This window comes from Aquila chrysaetos, assembly GCF_900496995.4.
Source record: "Aquila chrysaetos chrysaetos chromosome W unlocalized genomic scaffold, bAquChr1.4 W_unloc_3, whole genome shotgun sequence".
In the NCBI taxonomy this organism is placed as follows: Eukaryota; Metazoa; Chordata; class Aves; order Accipitriformes; family Accipitridae; genus Aquila; species Aquila chrysaetos.
Window position 1 is genome coordinate 4,121,945 of NW_024470323.1, and position 16,203 is coordinate 4,138,147.

Consider the following 16,203-nt stretch of genomic DNA (forward strand, 5'->3'; position numbering starts at 1 on the left):
GTTTTTCAAAATTCCTTGTAAACAGTTTCAGAAATTCTTCAAAGAGATTGTTTTTTTATTTTATTTTTTGCTTTTATTTTTTATGTTATTTTTTTTCTTTTTTAAGATTAAGGTTCTAGGCTAACCCCTTGCCCTGAAGGTTTCTAGAGCAAATATGGAAGCTACTGAAGCATAGGATGATGGGAATTTTGCAGACAGCAGATCATGAAGACATGAAGCGTTTAGCTGTGTTTTGTTGTTCAAGTTAGAACTAAAGTCTGATAAAAAGACAGCTGTTTTGTTTCCCATTTACATTGTCTACAGAATCGAGTTTTGTTTTGTTTATTTTTTTAATAGCTGGAATGCTTGCAGTTAGAAAAGCTGCCAAAATAGCCATTTCTCTCCTTTTTCTCCTTGATAAATAACAACATCCAACAACAATTGGCAGAGTAGGAATTTATGCTCAGTCTAAACTCTACAAAAATTACAGTTCTACAACATCTTTGTTTTTAGCATTAATGTTAAGTTCTATGTAGTATTTTTTTTTATTTTTTTATTTTTTAATGTTGTCTAATTTTTTCTATTATATAGGTATTTTAAACTTTCTTTTTTTAAAATTCTGTACAACTATTAGGATTTTAAATGGGGAGAGTTAGAAGCATTTACAAACCTTTTTTGTTTTCCTTTTAATATCAACTATCTTTTCTCTTGTCTATGCCTTTTTATGTATTTGTTTATGTATTTATTTACTTTTTTGCTTTTCATAGATATTCATCTTACCTGCCTTTAACAGCACAATCCTTACCTATTATACAGAAAACCATATGAAAGCTTCATAGACTCTAATTAATGTATAACCAAAGAACCTCCCAAATTATCAAAGAACTATTATCTTGCTGTTTTAAAAGCATTTAAGCATATTTTTAAATTTTTTTACATATTTCATATAATCGCTCTCAAAAACTGTTTTAGGAACAGCTCAGAGAAAAGGAAAGAACTTCCATATTTTACATACAGCTACAAGTCTGCGGTAAAAAGTTTTGTCCTTTGGTCCCTATATAGCTAAGGAATGACAGATAAAGATGCTCAGTGACTGTTACCATGGTTCATGCATGGTAACTCCATCCTTGGTGGCAAACAGGCACTCCTTTGTCAGTATCCAGGTTTGCATCTCCTGTTTGAAGAAAAGCCGCTGTGGTGATATCAGTGTCTCTTCAGAAATCCTGGTTGATCTTGTTCCTGTTCTGATTTTTTACTGATGTTGTTTGTTTGGTTGTTTTCAAGCGCATGTCCTTCGAAGTCAGCAGATGTGATACTTTTCTTGAAGAAATGTTACAGTCTAAACAATCAAAGAGAGAATAAGTCTGAAGTCTTCAGCTTGATTGATATTTGCTGATATGTCAAAGGTGTAATCCAACAGTTTCCTTTTTTTAATATATATACTTTTTTCCTAAATGTGGCTCATTCAGCTGCTGCCCTAAAAAAATGAAGATCATTCATTGCAAATTAAATCAAAAAGGGGAGGGGGAAGTAGGGAAGGTGGGGGATATTTGGGACAGGGAGGAAAAAAGACCTAAAAAATGAAAATTAAATTAAAAACAAGCCTGTTGTTTTGAGCCCAATCCTGCTCCTGTTGAAAGTAATGGGTGTTTTCTTCTCCCTTCAATTGGGACAGGATGGGGCTTCTGGTCTGGTGTTTTGCTTTTGGAGGCATTGGCTCTGATTCTGCTCCCACTCAACGTCAACAGAAAGATTCCCCTTGACTTCAGTGAGAACCGGATCAAACCCAAAGTGAGCAAGGTAGTCACGATCATGATAGAGAAAAGTACAATTGTTCCTAATAGTAATAAATCAAAATAATAGTAGGGCATGTCTACATAAATCTGTATCACTATGTATTTGCAGATAGCTGCATTTTAATTATTTTTAAGCGCCACTTTACAATGCCAGATCACAATCTTGCTTGGTGGGCTTTTGTAGTGTGAAAGGTATCGAGAAAGAATTGGTCTACATTTTAATGGGGTGCCATCTATGACAGTGCATGAACTTTCTGTGGAGACATAGCTGCCAATAACATCTACTCTCCTTTGTGAATGTCAAAAAGTAGGACTTTGAACAGGTAATTTATAGGAGGTTAAATTAAAAAAGACTGTTGGAATAAACTTTTTTTTGCAAAAAAAAAGTAAACAACATTTCTTAAATAAAAAAGTTATTTAAAAAAAATATAATCATGATCCGACTAGGCTTGACATTTAAGTAGGTTGCTTAATCATTAAGGGATTAGCTCTTATCTCTTTCTAGCAAGCAGGTTCTTCTTATACACTCGGTGATTTATTACATCAAGAAACTTAGAAACTGCAAAAGGTCCACTCTGGTGGAAAAGTGTCATGCGGAATATCAATCCATGCTGGCAGGTTTTCACACTGTTGGTTCAACAAACAGCAAACCGTACACAGCAGTCTAAACAATTACAACACCAAAAATAATAATAGAATAAAAAAAATAAAAACACTTGTCAAGGACCCTTTTTCAGTTGTAAACAAAAAGATGCATTTTGCTTTTTGATCTGGATGGGGTTTTTTTCCCACTCAAAACAATCCCTCCCTCCCCCTGAGCAATTAATTTTGGCTGGAGGTGCTGTAATACGGAACCTTAGAATTAGGAATTCTTGAAAAGATATACAATGATGCTTTTCTTGGGGTTGCTTTTTTTTGGATTGCTATAGTTTTCAAACTACTGTTACTATCATTACTCTTTTTGGTTTTTGGTTTTGATTTGTTTTTTTAATTTTTAGAATGTGATTTGAAATATCCTAAGGGAAAAAAAAGGTGTCAATTGAAAAAGGCCCCCAATTCTCCAGAAAAAGAAAAAAATCACAAGATTTTCAGTGCAAAAAAATTAACCACACATTTTTTCTCTCTCTTTTTTCCAAATTATCTGTAGTTATAACAATCCCATTTTTTCTAAAGAATTAGGAATCCATCTTTTTTTTTCTTCTATGTGACATCTAAAGAAGCATAAAACGTTGACAAGAAATCAAACGACAAATAAAGAAACCACTGCAAGCACCAAAAACAAAACGAAAATGAGCACAGCAAAAAATTGTGGCAGCACAAAGTCAAAAAAGGCACATGTGATCATGACTGGCCAATCATCAACTGATACAACATCCAAGAAAAATGCTTCAATCACGGCACCTGCACGAAACTTGACGCATGTCATGCAACCAATTCTTAGCTTGTTACATGACGCCATCATGTCACACTTTCAACTTCGAGTTGATTTGAACTTAGGCCTGGGGGACTGTATTCTCCACTTTCATGTCATTACGTGAACTTTTTTTTCCTAGCTAGCGCGAGACGGTGGGTGGTTTGACTGGCTCTTGTTTGTTTATGTTGGAAATTTTGATTGAATGCCCAGAAGAACAAGATTTTTTTTATATTATATAATATTATATATCGTGTGAAAAGGGAAAGGTGGGGAATCAGATATATCTAATAAAGAATAACTAAAAAAGTTACAAACACAGCCATCATCAAAACTCATATGGATTATATCTTGCATTAAACTATATAAAATGAAACAGAAAGGAAGTCAAAACAAACTGAACAGAAGAAAGGATGAAGAAAAGAAAGGAAGGAAGAAAAAAAGGATGGAGAAGGCCTACCAGAGACACACACTAAACCACACACTTAAATGTAGACACCAGTCAACATTGAACAGTACAACCGTTAGCATCGGCTGTTGAGGGAGCATGCACTGAATGAATGAGCGCATACACAATCGGTTTTGCAAAGTCTGGAAATAAATACATTCAACTGCCAACCAATGCCTTTCGTTAGCACTGGTCTTTCCTGCACCACCTCTGCATCCTGCTTTGCTGTGGATGCTAGCCAAAGTCCTCCGGCCCGGGAGCCTTCATTTCCTCCTCGGATGGACTTCGGAGCCAGTACCACTCTAATTCAATTACATCCCAAGTTTAAAATCATGGGGGGGTAATAAACCAAGAGCTGCTTTGGCTACTGAGAAAAAAAAAGAAAAGCAACTACTGCTGGTTGCTGCATGCCCATTTTGAGGTTCACAGGATGGTGGGCTCCGAAACACAGCAATGCTGGTATGGTGTGGGAAGCAGACTTGTAGGAGGACTTGGATGATACAATCGTCCCTAAATCAGCATCATTAAAAGAAGGACATTTACTCCTTTGGCATTTGGCTCTGGCTTGAATTTAAAAAATAATGGAAAAAAAGGAGAGAAGAGAAAGTGAGAAGAGAAGAAAAGAGAAGAAGAAAAAAGGAAAGAAAAAGAAAAAGAAGAAGATAAAAGAAACTGCCAGGGGCTGGTTGCTACAATCTCCTAGAACACACTTCCTCGCTCCTACAAAGGAAAATGTCCCTCTACTATTGCCCAGGAGTTTTTGCCCTCATTAAACACAAAATCACTACACAGAGCATACCTTGTCCGAGTCGCAGCTCTGCACCCTGTGTCTTCAGGTTTTGCCTTTCTTCCCCTTGGCGGGGTTCATACTCTCCTCACCTCTATTTCTCGAAAATCCTGCACACGACTCAAATTTCAGCCTGTGTGTTGAGTGTCCACAAGAATCTTGTTGACATTCTCTCCTGAGTCATGCATCTGGCATAGAGAAAATTCTTATTTTGGGTTTTTTTTACTGTTTCTATATTTTTTTCTGAGGCTGAAAAAACCTGCTTTCTCTTTGGCTACAGTAGTTATGCCTCATCTGACACGAGACACATGCCTGAACTAACCCCCACGCATCTGAATCGCTGGTTCAGCTCCACACTTTTTTCCACAGATTTGGCTGCTGTCTTGTGGTCACTCTCCTTCTTGATGCCTTGGTCCTGGCCCCATCCTGGCCCCTTTGATGAGCTGAAGCCACATCAACCTGAGCTCCTGTGAGCTTGAGTGAAGCATAGAATGGTACCCACGAAGGCAGATGCAGAATCTTGGATCTACATGATTTCACAATGCCAAGAGGATGAACAAAGTCTTTTGAAGAGGCCCAGGGTAGAGCTGTTGTCACTTGTTTCCCTGGGTAGCCAATTAGCAATAGTGTCAGTTTGTACAGGTCCAGCTGTGCATGGAGAGGAAAAGGCCTCACCATCCCTCTACCCCTCAGGGCTTTCTGGCTATGTCATACCACACAATAAAAAGAGAGCAGGTGGGGAGGAGGACAGCGGGCCACCTACCAATAAAAAGCACAGACTGGCTCTTTCATACCCTCAGTCTGTGCCACATCATGGGTTAGGCCTTTACAAGGAAAATGGCTCACATGCTTTGCTCCCCTGATGAGCAACGAGGCAGCAGGAATGGGAGAGTTCTGGTGCCAACCAAATCATATCCGCTCTATCCCTGGGAACAAGAAGCAACACACATCTCCTGTCTGGGGTTGGAGTATGGGATGGCACTGGCTGCACAGACAGGGGTGGCAGCACCATGGGCAATACGCATACATGTGGATGCTAGTCCCAGGCAACTCTCAAGCTGAAGAGAGGTTGTTTTGACATAACCTGGACTGGGGAAAACATTTTCTCTTATGGGTGTGTCCTGATTTCAGCTGGGATAGAGTTAATTGTCTTTCTAGTAGCTGGTACAGTGCTATGTTTTTGGTTAGGTATGGAGAAGAATTTGTTATACACGATGTTTCAGTTGTTGCTAAGTAGTGTTTAGAGCTAATGTCAAGGATTTTTCGCTTCTCATGCCCTAGCCACATTGTTTCCAGCAATTCAAAGAGGTATTTTCGATTGCCCACCTGTAAAGGACCAATGTCTGAGCTATTAGGATTGAGGCGCTTCCTCTGCCCAAGAGGAGAGAATTAGAAGGTACACACCGCGAGGTGCCCGTGGTTTTACCTATGTGTCATGAGGAGGACATGGGAATGGGGATGGAAACCTACCTCGGTCCTAATCACAGTCCGAGTTGCGCAGGAAAAATCGACCACAAAAGGGGATTCCCAGGAAAATGCCGCTTCCAGTTTTTCCAACCGAGTAGAAGGGCTGATGCTGTATTTCCTGTCCTCTGAAGTGACTTCTGAGCCAATTTTACGAGAATGAATACGGATACTCCGGCCAATTAGAGGGGCCCTGCCTCCAGCCAGGTGGAGAAAGGGATAACCAGGTCTATTGGACTGTGTGGATTTGATGGCCTGGCACGTTAACGCACGGAGTACAAGGCTCTAGTAGACACCGGCGCACAGTTGTTCTAATGCATCAAGTTATAAGGGCAGAACCATCTGTATCTCTGGTGTGACAGGGGGATCCCCAGAGTTAACTGTATTGGAAGCTGAAGTAAGCCTAACTGGAATGAATGGCAGAAACACCCCATTGTGACTGGTCCGGGCCCATGCATCCTTGGCATAGACTATCTCGGAGGGTATTTTAGGACCCGAAGGGGTATCGATGGGTTTTTGGTATAGCTGCCTTGGAGACGGAGGGAATTAACAGCTGTCCCCCGCCTGTCCTCTCTTAAGACCCTTCGGTTGTGGGGTTGCTGAGGGTTAAGAACAACAGGTGCCAATTGCTACCACGACGGGTGCACCACACAACTATTGCACCACAACCGCGACTCTCTGATTCCCATCCACATGTTGATTCGCCAACTGGAGAGTCAAGGAGTGATCAGCAAGACTCACTCACCTTTTAATAGTCCCACATGGCCAGTGCAAAAGTCTAATGGGCAGTTGTCCTGGGTTCAGCTGGGATAGAGTTAATTTCTACAGGAACCTGGGAGGTGGGGGGCATAGCGGGCAGCTGACCTGAACTAGCCAAGGAGCTATTCCATATACCATGTGACATCATCGCAGTATATAAATGGGAGGCGGGCTGGAGGGAGCTCTCTCGACTCTCGTGGGGGAAGTGGCGGAGCGTCGGGTCCGGTGGTGAGTTGCACTGTGCATCACTCTTTTACTGTATACTCTTTCATAGTACCAGGTCGTTGTAACTTTTTTGTGTTGTCCCAGTAAACTGCCCTTATCTCAACCCTCGAGGTTCCAGTTTTTTTCTTTTCCTCTCCTCCGTCTCCTCCCCATCACACCGGAGGGGGCGGAGGAGTGAGCGAGCGGCTGCGTGGGTCCTTTGTTAACCGGCTGGGCTGAAACCACGACAGTCCTTTTTTGGCGCCAACGTGGGGCACGAAGGGTAGGATAACACAGCATTCGGCGGAGCGTGTTGAAACAAATTGTCATACGCATTTCTTATATTAGTTAAATAGTCGCTGGTCACAATGTTGGTTCATTTGTTCACATGGTGGCATTTTGTAAGTTCTTATATGCTCTATGTATTGCCTGTAGTTACGTTTCTCACCTCTGGGAGAGTGACTGGGATTATCATTTTGCTGTACTGGGCAATGTCGACTCGTGAAATGATTACATCACTGGTCATGAGGTTAAGATGGTATCTGTATGAGGCAGTGATATCATTTCCATACTTCAGGCACCTTCTATCGGATTTTATTGGTAATTACAGCCAATCCATGGGGAAGTCAGGGGGGGATACTTCCTCCCGTCCGTTCGCCTCCCTTCTCTCCTTCCGACTAATTACAACAGCTTTTGAGAATTTTGAATACCCTTGAGATGCGCAAGCCAGTGTGCTGTTAGTGCTATGCCTCCTGAATATGTTTCAGGTCTTGTTTAGGGCTACAAAAAGGCTTTTTAAGAGTACCACCCAGAGATCTGCCCCAAAGCTGGATATTCATGGGTGGCACGGCATGTGGGAGGATATGGGCAGGTATCTAGAGAACTTCTCACCTCCGGTGGCTTGGAAGTTCACTCCCGAACAACTACAGAACCCTCATGAAGTGGTAGAATATTTGATAGGAAAATGCTGTGGCTATTCCAGAGAGGCACAACTCGCTGCACTGTGCTGGGCCCTGGCCAGTATCTACCAAACACTGCTTGATATTAGGCAGCACCCTCAGGGGGAAAACGGGGAAAAGATGGAAAACAGGGCAACAGGCAGCGTGGCTACCCCAACCCCGGCAACAGGCAGCGTGGCTACCCCTACCCCGGCAACAGGCAGCGCGGCTACCCCAACCCCGGTGACAGGTACTGCAGCTAAACCAGAGAACCAACCTGTGCCAGTATCAGTCGCCCCTGTACAGAAAAAGAAACACACAAAGAAATCAGTTCGCTTAGTGAGAGATGAGGATGAACCAGGGTCATCGCGAGAACAGGAGGAAGAGGCAGAACCTGAAATAATCACCCGATCTCTATCCCTGAGTGAGTTGCGTGACATGTGAAAAGATTTTAGCCGCCACCCAGGTGAGCACATTGTTACCTGGCTGCTCCGATGCTGGGATAATGGGGCTAGTAGTGTGGAATTAGAGGGTAAGGAAGCCAAGCAGTTGGGACCCCTGTCTAGGGAAGGGGGCATTGACAAGGCGATTGGGAGAAAAACACAAGTCCTCAGCCTCTGGAGGCGACTTCTGTCAGGTGTGAAGGAAAGATACCCCTTCAAGGATGAAGTTACATGTCACCAAGGCAAGTGGACCACCATGGAGAGAGGTATCCAGTACCTGAGGGAATTAGCCGTGCTGGAGGTGATTTATAATGATCCAGAAAATGCGCAGTCACCCACAGATCCAGATGAAGTCCAATGCACACAACCCATGTGGCGGAAGTTTCTACGAAGTGCACCACCAACCTATGCCAACTCATTGGCAGTAAAGTCCTGGAAAGGAGGCTATGGACAAACGGTGGACGAACTGGCTGTCCAACTCCGGCAATACGAAGGAAGTCTCTCTTCCTCCCTACGGGCCTGTGTCTCAGCTGTAGAGGAATTGTCCTGGGAGTTCCAGCAATTCAAAGTGGATATGTCCTTCTCCCCACCTGTACAGGCCCACATCGCAGCTATTAGGAATAAGCATTCCTCTGCCCAAGAGAGAGGAGAGAGAAAGTACACACGACGGGCTAACCTGTGGTTTTACCTGCGTGACCATGGAGAGGACATGAGGAAGTGGGATGGAAAACCTACCTCAGTCCTGGATGCACGGGTACGGGAGTTGCGAGAAAAAGCAACCAGAAAAGAGGATTCTTCTTGGAAAACTGCTGCTCCAGTTTCGTGTGAGCAGTCCCCCAGACAGAGTAGAAGGGCTGATCTCATTTCTGATCCTCTTGAAGGGACTTCTGATTCACATGTGCGAAAAGTGAGTAACGGATACTCTAACCAGGATTAGAGGGGCCCTGCCTCCAGCCAGGTGGAGGAAAGGGACAACCGAGTCTACTGGACTGTGTGGATTCGATGGCCTGGCACATCAGACCCACAGGAATATAAGGCTCTAGTGGACACTGGCGCACAATGCACCCTAATGCCATCAAGTTATAAAGGGGCAGAACCCATCTGTATCTCTGGTGTGACAGGGGGATCCCAAGAGCTAACCGTATTGGAAGCTGAAGTAAGCCTAACGGGGAATGAGTGGCAGAAACACCCCATTACAACTGGCCCAGAGGCCCCGTGCATCCTTGGCATAGACTATCTCAGGAGAGGGTATTTTAAGGACCCAAAGGGGTATCGATGGGCTTTTGGTATAGCTGCATTGGAGACGGAGGAGATTGAATGGCTGTCTACCCTGCCTGGTCTCTCTCAAGACCCTTCGGTTGTGGGGTTGCTGAGGGTTGAAGAACAATGAGTGCCAATTGCTACCACGACGGTGCACCAGCAGCAATATCGCACCAACCGAGACTCCCTGATCACCATCCGTAAGCTGATTTGCCAATTGGAGAGCCAAGGAGTGATCAGCAAGACTCACTCACCTTTTAATAGTCCCATACGTCCCGTGCGGAAATCTAATGGGGAATGGAGACTAACAGTAGATTATCGTGGGCTGAATGAAGTCACGCCACCGCTGAGCGCTGCTGTGCCAGATATGTTAGAGCTTCAATATGAACTGGAATCAAAGGCAGCTAAGTGGTACGCCACAATTGACATTGCTAATGCATTTTTCTCAATCCCTTTGGCAGCGGAGTGCAGGCCACAGTTTGCTTTCACTTGGAGGGGTGTCCAGTACACTTGGAATCGATTGCCCCAGGGGTGGAAACACAGCCCCACTATTTGCCATGGACTGATCCAGGCTGCTCTGGAAAAAGGTGAAGCTCCAGAGCACCTGCAGTACATTGATGACATCATTGTATGGGGCAACATGGCAGAAGAAGTTTTTGAGAAAGGGAAGAAAATAATCCAAATCCTTCTGAAAGCCAGTTTTGCCATAAAAGAAAGTAAGGTCAAGGGACCTGCACCGGAGATCCAGTTCTTAGCAGTAAAATGGCAAGACGTGCATCATCAGATCCCTATGGATGTGATCATCAAAATAGCAGCTATGTCCCCACCGACTAAGAAAAAGGAAACACAGGCCTTCTTAGGTGTTGTGGGTTTTTGGAGAATGCATATTCCAAATTACAGTCTGATTGTAAGCCCTTTCTGTCAAGTGACCCGGAAGAAGAACGATTTTAAATGAGGGGCTGAGCAACGACAAGCCTTTGAACAAATGAAGCGGGAGATTGTTCATGCAGTAGCCCTTGGGCCAGTCCGGGCAGGACAAGATGTTAAAAACGTGCTCTATACTGCAGCCGGGGAGAATGGCCCTACCTGGAGCCTCTGGCAGAAAGCACCTGGGGAGACCCGAGGCCGACCCCTGGGGTTTTGGAGTCAGGGATACAGAGGATCCGAGGCTCGCTATACTCCAACTGAAAGAGAGATATTGGCAGCATATGAAGGAGTTCAAGCTGCCTCAGAAGTGGTTGGTACTGAAACACAGCTCCTCTTAGCACCCCGACTGCCAGTGCTGGGCTGGATGTTCAAAGGGAGGGTCTCCTCTACACATCATGCAACTGATGCCACGTGGAGTAAGTGGGCCGCACTGATCACACAACGAGCTCGCATAGGAAACCCCAGTAGCCCAGGAATTGTGGAAGTGATCACGGACTGGCCAGAAGGCAAAGATTTTGGAATGTCGCCAGAGGAGGAGGTGGCACGTGCTGAAGAGGCCGCACTGTATAAGAAACTGCCAGAAAATGAGAGGCAATATGCCCTGTTCACTGATGGGTCCTGTCGCATTGTGGGAAAGCATCGGAGGTGGAAGGCTGCTGTATGGAGTCCTACACGACAAGTCGCAGAAACTGCTGAAGGAGAAGGTGAATCGAGTCAGTTTGCAGAGGTGAAAGCCATCCAGCTAGCGTTAGACATTGCTGAAAGAGAGAAGTGGCCAGTGCTCTATCTCCATCCTGACTCATGGATGGTGGCAAATGCCCTGTGGGGGTGGTTACAGCAATGGAAGCAGAGCAACTGGCAGCGCAGAGGTAAACTCATCTGGGCTGCCACACTGTGACAAGATATTGCGTCCCGGCTAGAGAATCTGGTTGTAAAAGTACATCATGTAGATGCTCACGTACCCAAGAGTAGGGCCACTGAAGAACATCAAAATAACCAACAGGTGGATCAGGCTGCCAAGATTGAAGTGGCTCAGGTGGACCTGGACTGGCAACATAAGGGTGAGCTATTTATGGCTCAGTGGGCCCATGATACCTCAGGCCATCAGGGAAGAGATGCAACATATAGATGGGCTCGTGACCGAGGGGTGGACTTGAGCATGGACACTATTGCACAGGTTATCCATGAATGTGGAACATGTGCTGCAATTAAGCAAGCCAAGCAGTTGAAGCCCCTGTGGTATGGAGGGCGATGGCTGAAATATAAATATGGGGAAGCCTGGCAGATTGACTATATCACACTCCCACAAACTCACCAAGGCAAGCGCCATGTGCTTACAATGGTGGAAGCAACCACCGGATGGCTGGAAACATATTCTGTACCCCATGCCACCGCCCGGAACACTATCCTGGGCCTTGAAAAGCAGGTCTTGTGGCGACACAGCACCCCAGAAAGAATTGAGTCAGACAACGGGACTCATTTCCGAAACAACCTCATAGACACCTGGGCCAAAGAGCATGGCATTGAGTGGGTGTATCACATCCCCTATCATGCACCAGCCTCTGGGAAAATTGAGCGATACAATGGACTGTTAAAGACTACATTGAGAGCAATGGGGGGTGGAACCTTCAAACATTGGGATACACATTTAGCAAAAGCCACCTGGTTAGTCAACACCAGAGGATCTGCCAAGCGGGGTGGCCCTGCCCAGTCAGAACTTTTACATACTGTAGAAGGGGATAAAGTCCCTGTAGTGCACACAAAAAATATGTTGGGGAAGACAGTCTGGGTTACTCCTGCCTCAGGCAAAGGCAAACCCATTCGTGGGATTGCTTTTGCTCAAGGGCCTGGGTGCACTTGGTGGGTGATGCGAAAAGATGGGGAAGTCTGATGTGTGCCTCAAGGGGATTTAATTTTAGGTGAGAATAGCCAGAATTAAACTGTATGATATTAGTTGCTATATAACCCTGCTACTGTATGTTAGCATTACTGTAATTGTTATATGCTATATCCGTAGTACTACAGTAAGAATCACTTAGATCAAGCAAGAATGAACTGTGATAAAACTGAGCAAAGCGCAGTAGTGATGGAACCAGAACTGACTCCAGCATGCAACAATCCAACAGTGCACACCATCCTCCTGCTGCATCCAACGTCACCTGGTTGCCACACCGCACTGAAGCATAATACTGCTCTGCCAACTGAGAGGCCTTTACACCATCCCTCCTGCCCAGAAAGACTGGTGTGACAGATGGAGCCTAGACTCGGGAACTAAATGAACTCAACGAACATTTTATGAACATAACCCATAAAGTAAAGGAATGATAGCTCTGTGTGTGTGTATACATATAAACATATATATATATATATATATATATCTCATTGTCTATATATTTCAAAAGGACAGAAAATGTGATGATGATTGACCGGGATGTAACTGAACGTATGGGAACTGAGCATGACGTCAATGCTATGGAATAAGAGGTGGATACTGTCCTGGTTTCAGCTGGGATAGAGTTAATTGTCTTCCTAGTAGCTGGTACGGTGCTATGTTTTGAGTTCAGTATGTGAAGAATGTTGATAACACTGATGTTTTCAGTTGTTGCTCAGCAGTGTTTAGTCTAAAGTCAAGGATTTTTCATCTTCTCCTGCCCAGCCAGCAAGAAAGCTGGAGGGGCACATGAAGTTGGCACAGGACACAGCCAGGGCAGCTGACCCAAAGTGGCCAGTGGGGTATTCCATACCATGTGACGTCATGTCTAGTATATAAACTGGGGGCGGGGGGATCGCCGCTTGGGGACTAACTGGGCATCAATTGGCGGGTGGTGAGCAATTGCATTGTGCATCATTTGTATATTCCAATCCTTTTATTATTACTATTGTCATTTTATTAGTGTTATCATTATCATTATTAGTTTCCTCTTTTCTGTTCTATTAAACCGTTCTTATCTCAACCCATGAGTTTTACTTCTTTTCCTGATTTTCTCCCCCATCCCACGGGGTGGGGGGGAAGTGAGTGAGCGGCTGCGTGATGTTGACCTCAGTACCGGGGAAGATTATGGAACAGTTCGTCTTGAGTGCGCTCACATGGCATGTGCAGGACAACCAGGGGATCAGGCCCAGTCAGCATGGGTTCATGAAAGGCAGGTCCTGCTTGACCAACCTGATCTCCTTCTATGACCAGGTGACCCGCCTAGTGGATGAGGGGAAGGCTGTGGATGTTGTCTACCCGAACTTCTGTAAGGCCTTTGACACTGTCTCTCATGACATACTCCTTGAGAAGCTGGCGTCTCATGGCTTGGACAAGTGTACTCTTCGCTGGGTGAAAAACTGACTGGATGGACGAGCCCAAAGGATTATGGTGAATGGAGTTAAATCCAGTTGGTGGCTGGTCACAAGTGGTGTTCCCCAGGGCTCAGTACTGGGGCCAGTTCTGTTTAATATCTTTATCAATGATCTGGACGAGGGGATCAAGTGCACCCTCAGCAAGTTTGCAGACGACACCAAGTTGGGAGGGAGGGTTGATCTGCTCGAGGGTAGGAAGGCTTTACAGAGGGATCTGGACAGGCTGGATCGATGGGCCGAGGCCAACTGTACGAGGTTCAACAAGGCCAAGTGCCGGGTCCTGCACTTGGGTCACAACAACCCCATGCAGCGCTACAGGCTTGGGGAAGAGTGGCTGGAAAGCTGCCCGGCAGAAAAAGACCTGGGGGTGCTGGTTGACAGCCGGCTGAATATGAGCCAGCAGGGTGCCCAGGTGGCCAAGAAGGCCAACGGCATCCTGGCCTGCATCAGAAATAGTGTGGCCAGCAGGAGCAGGGAGGTGATTGTTCCCCTGTACTCAGCACTGGTGAGGCTGCACCTTGAGTCCTGTGTTCACTTTTGGGCCCCTCACTACAGGAAAGACATTGAGTTGCTGGAGCGTGTCCAGAGAAGGGCAACCAAGTTGGTGAGGGGTCTGGAGCACAGGTCTTGTGAGGAGCGGCTGAAGGAACTGGGGTTGTTTAGTCTGGAGAAAAGGAGGCTGAGGGGAGACCTTATCGCTCTCTACAACTACCTGAAAGGGGGTTGTAGTGAGGTGGGTGCTGGTCTCTTCTGTCAGGTGGCTGGAGATAGGACGAGAGGAAATGGCCTCAAGTTGCGGCAGGGGAGGTTTAGATTGGATATTAGGAAAAATTTCTTTACTGAAAGGGTTGTCAGTCATTGGAACAGGCTGCCCAGGGAAGTGGTTGAGTCACCATCCTTGGAGGTATTCAAAAAACACATAGACAAGGCACTCCAGGACATGGTTTATTGGGCATGGATGATGGTTGGACTCGATGATCTTGAAGGTCTTTTCCAACCTAAATGATTCTATGATCCTTTGTTTAGTTGCTGGCTGGGGTTAAACCACAACAGGGTGGAGCAGGAAGGACCAGGCTGGTCTGCCAGTGACCCCTGGCTTTGCAGCAGGTACTACCATCCCTCTGCCTGTCCTCCACATACCCTCAGACACTGTGGGTGTGACACACACAAACATATATATGTACAAGTGAAGGATTAGGACTTGCTGATGCTAAAAAAGCACGCAAAAAAACCCCAGAAAATGTTCTTTCGCATGGAAGTCACATGTGCTCGTCCTGTCTGCCTAACTTGGACCTGTATTTCAGGCACCAAATGAAGCTGTCATTCTAAAGCAGGGGTCTACAGCACCTACCTAGTCAGTGGAGAGGAGAAGACCCTTTGACATTCTCTAGGGACATGTCCTGCCCACACAGCTGATATAGCTCAGTTTAGGCAAGGTTTGTAATAAACAGTAATATATGTAGGTCGATTGAGTGAGTAAGATGAAACAGGCTTTCAAGTGCACAATCCCTTTTTCAGGTCTTAAACTTGGGCAGACAGACTTTCCCTCTGGAGGGCTACAGAGGCAAATACCTTTTGCTGTTGTCTAGTCAGAGTTAGATACCTATCTTATGAGGACTGCTTCATCAGCGGCGTGAAATGTTCCCAGCCTGTGTTAGATAGGCCGAACACCAGCCAAACTCATCTGTTTAAGAAAAGCAATTCACTTTGCTAGGAACAGGTGTAAACTCTGGGTATTGCCAAAGTAAATTTGTGAGTAAAAGTGTTAAGGTTATGAAGACAGGTATATACAACCTAGTTCAGAAGTGATGCCTTGGAGATAAAGAAGGAGCATACTTCCCGAGCAGTTAGGGTCTGTGCACATGGACAGAGTATGCAATGTATCTTTGCTGCAGGTAATACTGACCAAGAACTTGCCCCGCTGAGCAAACTGTAGCCAAATACATCTGGTAAATGCCAATATTCCTCCAACCCAGCTTCTTCTTTGAAGCATCTAAGTGGAGTGTGAGACTGTTCTCCTTGAACATTGGCAAGAGATAATGGCTTCAAGTCCTAATAATGAGATTTAGGATGCAGACATCTCCATCTGAGCAAATCACTCTAGGCCCATTTTAGTGGAGACAGACAGGGCTTGTAGGTCCCAATTCACTTGTCCTAAGGGACTGTTCCAGACAAGATAGTGAACCATGGCCAAAAGGACCCTATATCTCTCTTGTGGTTATAATGAGGACCTTGAATGACTAGCTGTGAAGGAGATAGTTACAGTGTATGTCTATAACATCAGGGGAAATGAATTTCAGTCAAAGCCTTGGTTAGAGCAAACATAACTTTAGTCATGTCCTTGTAACCTGTGCTGTCAGCACAGTAGTCCTAATGCTACAAACACCTCTGTCACAGGAAAGCTTTTAACAGCAGCTTCTGACCAGACTGTAAGGATCAGCT

General features: G+C 45.2%; 1 protein-coding gene across 1 annotated transcript in view; it reads right to left on the reverse strand.

Annotated features, from left to right (window-relative positions):
• Window positions 1–1,429: 1,429 nt before the first annotated feature.
• LOC121232999 (CUGBP Elav-like family member 4) overlaps window positions 1,430–16,203 on the reverse strand; it is a gene marked incomplete at its 5' end in the record, with an annotated part of 104,480 nt that continues 89,706 nt past the window's right edge. Inside the window, one exon of the mRNA XM_041121546.1 lies at window positions 1,430–1,456. The remainder of the gene's footprint in view (window positions 1,457–16,203) is intronic.